The sequence below is a fragment of the Tamandua tetradactyla genome, chromosome 16, assembly GCF_023851605.1.
Source record: "Tamandua tetradactyla isolate mTamTet1 chromosome 16, mTamTet1.pri, whole genome shotgun sequence".
Lineage (NCBI taxonomy): Eukaryota > Metazoa > Chordata > Mammalia > Pilosa > Myrmecophagidae > Tamandua > Tamandua tetradactyla.
Genome location: NC_135342.1, coordinates 70200761 through 70211415, shown reverse-complemented (window position 1 = coordinate 70211415; position 10655 = coordinate 70200761). Strand labels below are relative to the sequence as shown.

General features: G+C 40.8%; 1 long non-coding RNA gene across 1 annotated transcript in view; it reads right to left on the bottom strand.

Moving 5' to 3' along the window:
- The window catches only part of LOC143659770 (uncharacterized), a 55609-nt gene that overhangs the window by 41225 nt on the left and 3729 nt on the right, over positions 1 to 10655 (bottom strand). The gene's annotated exons all lie outside the window — the stretch shown is intronic.

The window sequence follows — 10655 nt, the reverse complement described above, 5'->3', positions numbered from 1 at the left end:
ATGTGTAAGGTAGGAGTCCTCTTTCATTCCTTTGGATATGGCTATCCAGTTCTCATAGCCGCATTTATTGAAAAGACTATTCTGTCCCAATTCAGTGGATTTGGGGGCCTCGTCAAATATCAATTGGCCATAGATCTGAGGGTCTATTTCTAAAGTTTCAATTTGATCCATTGACCAGTATGTCTATCTTTGTGCCGATTCCATGCTGTTTTGACCACTGTGGCTTTATAATAAGCTTTGATATCAGGAAGTGTAAGTCTTCCCACTTCGTTCTTTTTTTTTTTTTTTTTTTTAGATGTTTTTGGTTATTCAAGGCCCCTTTTCCTTCCAAATAAATTTATTTGACAACTTTTTCAAGTCTGCAAAGCAGGTTGTTGGAATTTTGATGGGCATTGTTTTGAGTCTGTAGATCAATTTGGGTAGAATTGACCTCTTAATGACATTTCACCTTCCTATCTATGAACACAGATGGAATGTCTTTCCATCTGTTTAGGTCTTCTTTGATTTCTTTTAGCAATGTTTGTAGTTTTCTGTGTACAGGTCCTTTACGTCCTTGGTTAAGTTTATTCCTAGATACTAGATTCTTTTATTTGCTATTGTGAATGGAATTTTTTCCTTAATTGCCTCCTCAGTTAGGTCATTACTAATGTATAGAAACACTACTGATTTTTGCACATTAATCTTGTATCCCGTTACTTTGCTAAATTTGTTTATTAGCTCAAGTAGTTTTGTCCTAGATTTCTCAGATTTTCCAAATATAGGATCATGTCATCTGCAAGTAAGGAGAGTTTTACTTCTTCCTTTACAATGTGGATGCCTTTTCTTTCTTTTTCTTTCTAAATTGTCTAGATAGACCTTCTAGCACAATATTGAATAGCGTGGTGACAGTGGGCATCCTTGCCTTGCTTCCCATCTCAGAGGTACAGTTTACAGTCTCTCATCATTGAGTATGATGTGAGGTACAGGTTTTTCATAAGTGCTCATTATCACATTGAGGAAATTTCCTTCGATTCCTACGTTTTGAAGTGTTTTTATCAATAAAGGTTGCTGAATTTTGTTGACTGTCTTTTCATTGTCAATCAGGATGATCATGTGATTTTTCCCTTTCAATGTGTTAATATGTTGCATTACATTAATTGGTTTTCTTGTATTGAACCACCCTTACATGCCTGGAATAAACTACACTTGGTCATGGTGTATAATTGTTTTAATGTGCTGTTGGATTCAATTTGCAAGTATTTTGTTGAGAATTTTTGCGTTTATATTCATTAGGGAAATTGGCCTGTAGTTTCCCTTTCTTGTAGTATCTTTATCAGGTTTTGGTATTAAACTGGTGTTTGTTTCATAGAATGAGTTAGGTAGTTTTCCCTTTTCTTTAATTTTTTGGAAGAGTTTGAGAAGGAATGGGATTAGTTCTTCTTGGAATGCTTGGTAAAATAAAATTCTCTGTGAAGCTATCTGGTCCTGGGCTTTTATTTGTAAGGAGGTTTTTGATGATTGACTCAATCTTTTGTGATTGATTTTCTTTTTTTTTGGCATGGGCAGGCACTGGGGATTGAACCTGAGTCTCCTGCATGGCAGGCGAGAACTCTGCCTGCTGAGCCACCGTGACTCACCCTGTGATTGTTTTTTTTAAAGGTGTTCTATTTCTTCTCAAGTGAGTGTTCGTTGTTTGTGTATTTTTAGGAAATTGTCCATTTCATTTAAGTTGTTTAGTTTGAGGGCATATAGTTGTTCATCGTAACCTCTTATGATTTTTTTTGTTTTACTTCTTCGTGTCCGTGGTAGTGACCCCTTCTCATTTTTAATTTTATTTATTTGCATCTTCTCTCATTTTTACTTTGTCAGTCTAGCTAAAGGTTTGTCATCCTTGTTGATCTTTTCAAAGACCAACTTTTGGTTTTATTGCTTTTCTTTTTTGTAGTTGTTGTTGTTCTCCAATTCATTTATTTTTCTGCTTAATCTTTGTTATTTATTTTCTTCTACTACTTTAGGGTTAGTTTGCTGCTCTTTCTCTAATTTCTTCAGTAGTTCAGTTAGGTCTTTGTTTTAGCTCTTTCTTCCTTTTTGATGTAGGCACTTATAGCTATAGATTTCCCTCTCATTCCATAAGTTTTGATGTGCTGTATTCTCGTTTTCATTCATCTCCAGATATTTACTGATTTTTCTTGAAATTGCTTAGTTGACTCACTGATTAAGACTGTGTTGTTTAACCTCCATATATTTGTGAAAGTCCAGGTTCTTCAATGGTTATTGATTTCCAGCTTCTTTCCATTATAGTTAGAGAAAGTGCTTTAAATATTTTCAATCTTTTAAAAATTATTAATACCTGTTTTGTGCCCCAACATATAATCTATCCTGGAGAATGTTCCATGAACACTAGAGATGAATGTATATCCTGACATTTTGTAGTACAATGATCTATATATGTCTAAGAGGTCTAATTAATTTACCATAAATTTAGGTTCTCTATTTCCATATTGATCCTCTGCTTGTTGTTCTATCCTATTGAAGAGAATGGTGTGTTGAAATCTCCCACTCTTATTATTAAAACATCTATTGCTCAGCTTGGAATATATCATTGGTAACAGAGACCAGCAGGAGTTAGAAACAGGGTAAGATAATGGGTAATTGGAGCTGAAGGGATACAGACTGTGCAACAGGACTAGATACAAAAACTCAAAAATGGACAGCACAATAATACCTAAGTGTAATGTAACTAGGTTGGAACACTGAATGAAGCTGCACCTGAAATATGAAAAAAAAAAAAAACATCTATTGCACGCTTCAGTTTTGCCAATGTTTGCCTCATGTACTTTGGAGCACCTTGATTGGGTACATAAACATTTATGATTGTTATTTCTTCTTGGTGAATTGTTTCTCTTTTTAATATAAAGCATCCTTCCTTGTATCTTATGACATCTTTGTATTTAAGTCTATTTTCTCTGATATTATTATAACTACCCCAGCTTTCTTTTGGTTATAACTTGCATGGAGTATCTATCCTTTCACTTTCAACCTATTTGTATCATTGAGTCCAAGGTGAGTCTCTTGTAAATAGCAAATAGATGAATCATATTTCTTTCTTTCTTTTTTTTATACCTGGGTAGGCACCGGGAATCGAACCCAGGTCCTCTGGCATTCCAGACAAGCGTTCTTGCCTGCTGAGCCACCGTGGCCCACCCTGGATCATATTTCTTAATCCATTCTGCCCATCTGTCTTTTAATTGGGGAGTTTAATCCATCTACTTTCAAAGTTATTACTATAAAGACTGTTCTTGATTCAATCATCTTATCCTTTAGTTTTCATTTGTCAGATCTTTTTATTCTTTAAGTTACCCTTACTAGTATTCTTCAATTCTTTACCTTCCTCCAGACCTCTCTTTTTAGTCTTTTTTTTTCTTTTCAGCCACCAGAATTCCCTTCACTATTTCCTGTAGGACAGTTCTCTTGTTAACAAATGCTTTCAGCATTTGTTTATCTGTGAACATTTTAAACTCCCTCATTTTTTGAAAGACAGCTTTGCTGGATAAAGAATACTTGGCTGACAGTTTTTCTCTTTCAGAATCATAAATATATCAGACCACTGCCTTCTTACTTCCATGGTGCTTGATGAGTAATCAATGCTTAGTCTTATGTGGCTTCCCTTGTATGTGATAAATTGCTTTCTTTCTTTTTGCTGTTTTCAGGACTCTCTCCTTCTCTTCAGCATTTGACAGTGATTAGCATGTGTCTTGCAGTGGGTTTATTTGGATTTATTCTATTTGGAGTTCATTGGGCTTCTATGATTTGCATATTTATGTCTCTTATAAGGGTTGGGACATTTTCCCCATGTGCTGGTTTGAAAGGATGTATGTCCCCTAGAAAAGCCATTTTTTAATCAAAACCCCATTTCATAAAGGTAGAATAATCCCTAGTCAATACTGTATGTTTGAAACTGTAATCAGATCATCTCCCTGGAGATGGGATTTAATCAAGAGTGGTTGTTAAACTGGATTAGGTGATGACATGTCTCCACCCATTTGGGTGGTTCTTGAGAAGTTTCTGGAGTCCTATAAAAGAAGAAACATTGTGGAAAATGAAATAGATGGGGAGAGAGCAGAGAATGCTGCAGCACCATGAAGCAGAGAATCCACGAGCCAGCGACCTTTGGAGATGAAGAAGGAACATGCCTCCCAGGGAGCTTCATGAAACGGGAAGCCAGGAGAGGAAGCTAACAGATGACGTCGTGTTCGCCATGTGCCCTTCCAGCCCAGAGAGAAGCCCTGACTGTGTTCGCCATGTGCCTTCGCACTTGAGAGAGAAACCCTGAACTTCATCGGCCTTCTTGAATCAAGGTATCTCTTTCTGGATGCCTTAAATTGGACATTTCTATAGACTTGTTTTAACTGGGACATCTTCTCGGCCTTAGAACTGTGAACTAGCAACTTATTAAATTCCCCTTTTTAAAAGCTATTCTGTTTCTGGTATATTGCATTCCGGCAGCTAGCAAACTAAAACACCCCAGTTATCTCTTCAAATAATCTTCTAACCCACTACTGTTCTCCTTCTGGGAGAAGATTCTTATATTTGTGCACCAATAATTCTTATATTTGTACACTTTGTGTTATCCATCTTCCCCTGAGATCCAATTTGAATAGTTCTATCTTTTCCACCATTTGGTTTTTTGTGCATTCAAATTCAGTTATTCAGTCCTCTAGTTTGCCTGTTCTTGCTTCTACCTTGCTATATGTCTGTAGCATATTTTAAATTTGATCTGCCATATCTTTCATTTCCATAAGATCTACTATTCTTCTATTTTTTCTTTCAAATTCTTCTTTATGTTCTACTATCTTCTTGGTATCTTTTATCTCTTTCTCCAACTCATTGAATTATTTAGGAAATTTGATCGAACATTTTTCTTAGTTCCAAATTTTCTGTTTCCTCTGGCTTTTTAATTTGGTCATTTGACCTAGCTATCTCTCTTACTTCTTCATGTGCTTTGTTATTTTTTTGCTGGTTTCTTGGCATTTGGTTATCTTCATGAGGTTATTTTGAATGTTGATTTCCCTTGCTCATCTAAAATTTGTAGTTGCTTGCATTTGTGTTGAAGGTCTCCTTTGGCACTTTGTCAGTAATTTCCCCCAAACCAAGGCCGGGGGACCACGTGTAGGGGTGTAGCCCTTCCAGAAGGCTGGGCAGAAAAGGAGTTGGCCAGACTGCACTTTCCGGATCTACCCAGCAGATGGCGCCCCTGGACCACCTCTTCCCCACTGCCGCGGAGCACTGGGCGGGGACCCCACAGGCAGCAATCCACCCAAGGCTGCGTCTCCCTGTGCGCTGGAAGCCGCCAGCTCCGGGAGTGGGGGGTGTGCACTGCGCACTTCTGCCCAGACCCTGCCTGTGGGCACAATGGATCTGGTGTTTCCCAGGCTCCCGAGTGGAAAGACCTCGGGCTGCGGGACTGGAAGTTTCGACTTCCCAGCCCGCAGCCAGCCCAGGAGTGCCCTGCTTTTCGCTCGCCGGCAAGACCCAGGTCGCTGTGCACCCGCCGCCTCGGGGTGGGGAGGGTGCTAGCGCTGCAAAGCAGCTCCCTCTCTCAGCCTCCCCCCCACCCCCGCTCTCCGCTCGCGCACGCCACGGACTCCCAGAGCCTCGTGGAGAAAGATTGGAGGCCAAGGGACCCAGAGTGTGTCCCTTACTGGCCACCTGAACGGCACTGCTCTGCGACCCCTCTCCCTCGAGGGGAGGGCCTGCCGCGGGGACCGGCGCCGGCACTGGGCACGGCCGCAGGTCTCTGGGTGGCGTCTGCGGGTTCCGGGTTCCCACGTGGAAAGCCCAGGCTGCGGGCCGGAGAGGCTGGACGCCCCATCTGCCCTAGTGTGGTCCCGACCGGGCGCTCACCCCAGCCTCCCGGCGTGGCCTCTCCGCTTCCTCAGCCCGCTCTCCCTAAATAACACGGCGGCCCCTCTCCCGGCCCCGAATCCTGGAACTGCGCCCTGATGGTTCTCTGCCTTTTCCCTCTAGTTGCTCCACGGTGGGGGAGTTGAGCTCGCCTGTCCGGTTCCACCACCTGGAAATCTGCCATCTATGTTTAACTTTTCAACGGTGTTTGCACCTTATGTTTGTTTGTTGGTTTGTTTGTTTTAAATAAACAGCTCTACTGAGCTATATTTGAGTAATAGAACTGCATATATGTAAAGTGCAAAATTTGATGTTTTGACATATGTATACACCCCTTGAAACCATCATCACAATAACTCCAAAAAAGTTTTACCCCAGTTATTATGCTGTTAAGTGTGACTCCTTCCCTTATTGGTCTGGATTTTGTGTCTGGTTCAAATGGCTTTCACCTCCTCCAGATCGTAAAAACAGTCTTCCAGTGCTTCGGTGGGCTAATGTTTTACACCTGGATCTTGAGTCAGGCCTGGTTTTCCTGGCCAGCGTGCGGTAGGGTTAGGTATCCTTCTCGGTGGCCAGTTGTCCCGACACCCCTTAGTGAATGGCCCTGTTGGCCCCACACTGGGTCTCTGGGTGCAGAAGCCTGTCGGGCACCCACAAGCCCACTCGTGCTCCTGGAGCGCGCGGGGGTCAGCTGGGTCTTCTCTGCAGGCCCAAGGTCAAGACCTCTGTGCTGAAGTCAAATGGGTTAACCCCATCCATCCTCCCTCCACAACTTAATTGGTTTGGACTCAAACATCGCTTCTCCCCGACCAGTTTCTTTTACAATACAAATATCCCCTCATGGGGTAACTGGGAGTTCTGTGAATGATTCTCTTCAGATCATTTTCCTCAGATAGGAGAGCAGAAGCCTTGGTAGCCTCAGGAGGGCGGTGGGAGAGCTGTGGAAATGGCCTGGACTGGCCAGCCCTGTGGAGGCTGGAGCGGCTGCAGCCCCAGCTGGGTGTAGCATTCTCCCAGGCCGCAGTCCTTCCCCCCAGGGAGTGCTTTCTCCCTCAGGGGTGAAAAGAGAGCCCCAGCCTGCCCTGTGGGGATTGTGTGCATTCTGCTCAGGCATCAAATCCTTCACGCTTCTCTTTATAGAAGGAAAGACAAAGAAACAGGAAGTGATGGCCCATCCAAAGGAAAAAAAATTAAAATCTAGAAACCATCAATAAAGACCAACTTTGGACATACTAGACAAAGACTTCAAAAAAAAAAGTCCTCACTACCTCACTATGCTCAAGGAAATAAAAGAAAACACAAGGAACTAAAGGATATTGGGAATAATGAATAAACAATATGAGAATCGCAATAAAGACAGAGAAATTTAAAAATAGAAGCAAACGGAAATACTGGCGTGGAAAACCGCAATAACTGAGAGGAAAAATTCCCTAGAGGATTTCAGCAGCTGGTTAGAACTGACAGAAGAAAGAATCAGTGAACCCAAAGGCAAGACAATTGAAATGATTCAGGCTGAGGAGCAGAAAGGAGAAAGAATGGAGAAAAGCGGACAGAGCCTGAGGAGCCTGTGGGACACATCGGTGTCCCAGCACACCCTGAGACTGTACAGAACAGTAATGGCTGAAGACTTCCCCAATTTAATGAACCACACGAATATAGACATCTAAGATGTTCAACAAACTCCAAACAGAATAAACCCAAATAGACCCATACTTTGCCATGTTACAATTAAACTGTCAAATGACACACATAAAAAAAGAATTCTGAAAGTCACAACAAGAGAGAAACGACGTGTTCCATGCAAGGGTGCCTCAATTAGATTAAGTGCCATTTCTCATTGAAAACCATGGGGACAAGAAGATTGTGGGGAAACATACTTAAAGTGCTGACAGCAAAAACATTGCCAACCAAGAATTCTATATCTGGCAAAACTGTCTTTCAAATATGAGGGTGGGATTCAGACATTCCCAGGTAAACAAAGCTGAAAATATTTAATCATCACTCCTCGAGCCCATCAAGAAACGCTAAAGGGAGTTCTGTGTGTTGAAAAAAAAATAAAGGACACTAGACAATTGACTGAAGCCTCATGAAGAAATAGAGCGCTCTGGTAAAGATAATGGCATGGGTAAATATAAATACCAGTACCGTATTTTTGATTTGTAATTCCACTTTTTGCTTCCATTACAAAATGTAATGACAAATCAGTGGTTTGGGATTCATATGTATAAACATGTGATTTATGACAAGAACTACATAAAGTGGGGGTGGGGGGACAGAGAGGTATAGGAACATAGTTATATATACTATTGAAGTTAAGTTGCTATCAAAGCAAACAAGGTTGTAATAGATTTAGGATGTTAAATTTAGACCCCATGGTAGCCACAAAGAAAATAGCAGAGATTATGCAAACTCATAGAGACAAAAAATAGAGTGCAGGTTACCAGGGGTGGGTACAGCGGTGATGGGGAGATAATGTAAGGTTTCTGCTTGGGGTGGAGGGAAAGTTCTAGTAAAGGATGGCGCTGAGGGTCCTGCAGCATTGTGAGTGTGCTTAATCCCGCGGAATGGTGTGCTTTGCAGGGGTGGGATAGGAATATTTAAGTTGTATGCATGTTTTCCACAATTAAACAAAAGAAAAAAAGAGAAAGAAAAGAGATTATGGCAACTAAATGCAATACATGTGTTCTGGTTTGCTAGCTGCTGGAATGCAATGTACCAGAAATGGAATGGCTTTTAAAAAGAGGAATTTAATGAGTTGCAAGTTTACAGTTCTAAGGCCAAGAAAATGTCCCAATTAAAACAAATGTATAGAAATGTCCAATCAAAGGCATCCAGGGAAAGATACCTTGGTTCAAGAAGGCCGATGAAGTTCTGGGTTTCTCTCTCAAGTGAGAAGGCACATGGCGAACACAGTCAGGGCTTCTCTCTCAGCTGGAAGGGCACATGGTGAACACAGGGTCATCTGCTAGCTTTCTCTCTTGGCTTCCTGTTTCATGAAGCTCCCCAGGAGGCATTTTCCTTCTTCATCTCCAAAGGTCACTGGCTGGTGGACTCTCTGCTTCGTGGTGCTGCAGCATTCTCTGCTCTCTCTGAGTCTCTCATTCTCCAAAATATTTCCTCTTTTATAGGACTTCAGAAACTAATCAAGACCCACTCAAATGGGTGGAGACATGTTGTCACCTAATCCACTTAACAACCACTCTTGACTAAATCACATCAACCAGGGAGATGATCTCATTACAGTTTCAAATATACAATATTGAATAGGGATTATTCTACCTTTATGAAATGAGATTTATATTAAAACATGGCTTTTCTTAGGGGACATGCTTCTTTTCAAACCAGCACAACATGATACTGGATGCGATCTAAGAATGGAGAAGAAAAGACTAAAGAGGACATTACTGGGACGAAAGAAAAAATTGGAATATAAAATGTAAGCTTTATATCAACATTAAATTTCTTGACCTTGATAACTGCACCAAAGGTGATTACATAAGTAAATATCCTTATTTGTAGGAAATGTACATGGGAGTATGATGTGTTCAAGGAGTATAATGTGTGCAACCTGCTCTCAAATGTTCAAAAGAAGATAAATAGATGGATAGGTAATAAGTCAATATAGATAGCTAGAATCATAAGAGTGTGAAGACACGATAACGTTCAGAGTTGTTAATGTTAAAAATGACATTTCAGAAACTGCAACTAACCTAAACAGAAATTTTGTTAATGAGCTGCTGGTCATTTAAAACCGTTTGTTTTTTGAGGTATAAGTTACGAACCATAAAATTCTCTTGTTTTAAATGTAGAATTCAGTGATTTTTAGCACATTTAGAGTTGTGCAGCCATCACCATAATCCAGTGTTAGAACATTTCCATTACCGCAAACAGGTGCCTCAGACTGGTTTCCCTCGTGCCTCATTCCCACCCAACCTCAGGCAGCCATCAGTCTCCTGTGGCCTCTAAAGGCCTGTTTCTTCTAGACATTTTAAGTCATTGAATCAAGCAGTATGTAGTCTACAGTGTCTGGCTTCTTTCACTTTGCAGTTTTTCCAATTAAAAAAAAATTTAGATATAATAACATACTCTAAAATTCATCATTTTGAAGGATCTTCTTTACTCTTGGTTATGAATTTTTATGAGGATATGTCAAATCAAGTTTTTCCCCTCTTTTAGTCTCTCAGGCCCTTGATGGGCAGGAGTTTCTCTTTAGCTTTTATCATCTGTATTTAAAAAATCATTTCTACTCTTTTCCTGGAATTCCCATTAGTTAGATGTGAGATTTCCTTGTTCTCCCTCTTTTCTGCCCTTTCGTATTTACATCTAAAGTGGATTTCCTCGATGTTATTTTCTAATTAGCCTATTAAACTGTAAAAATTGGAAATCATATATTTTCAAATTTATAAGAGCTCTTTCTTGTTCTCTGTTCCTTTTCATAGCATCATGGTTTAGTTTTCTGAATACACTATCTTGAGACTCTGAGGATAGTCATTAAGGAAAAGAATTTATCTTCTGTTTCCTCAATTTCGTTTTTTCCAGGGTCATCGGGATATTTGGTCTGTTCTCCATATGGCTGGGACAGGGAGTGGACAAGGGGATGGGAATTGGTAGAGGTCACAGCCACCTCTCAGGGACTCTGTGCTGAAGCCTCCCTTCTCAGTGCAGTTCACCAAGCCCCTCCAGGGCTCCCCCTTTGTGGCTTCCTTCTGTGCTATGGTTTTGTTCCCCAAAGCATGGTATTAAGGTTAACTATGTGGGTTCCGGAGACAATG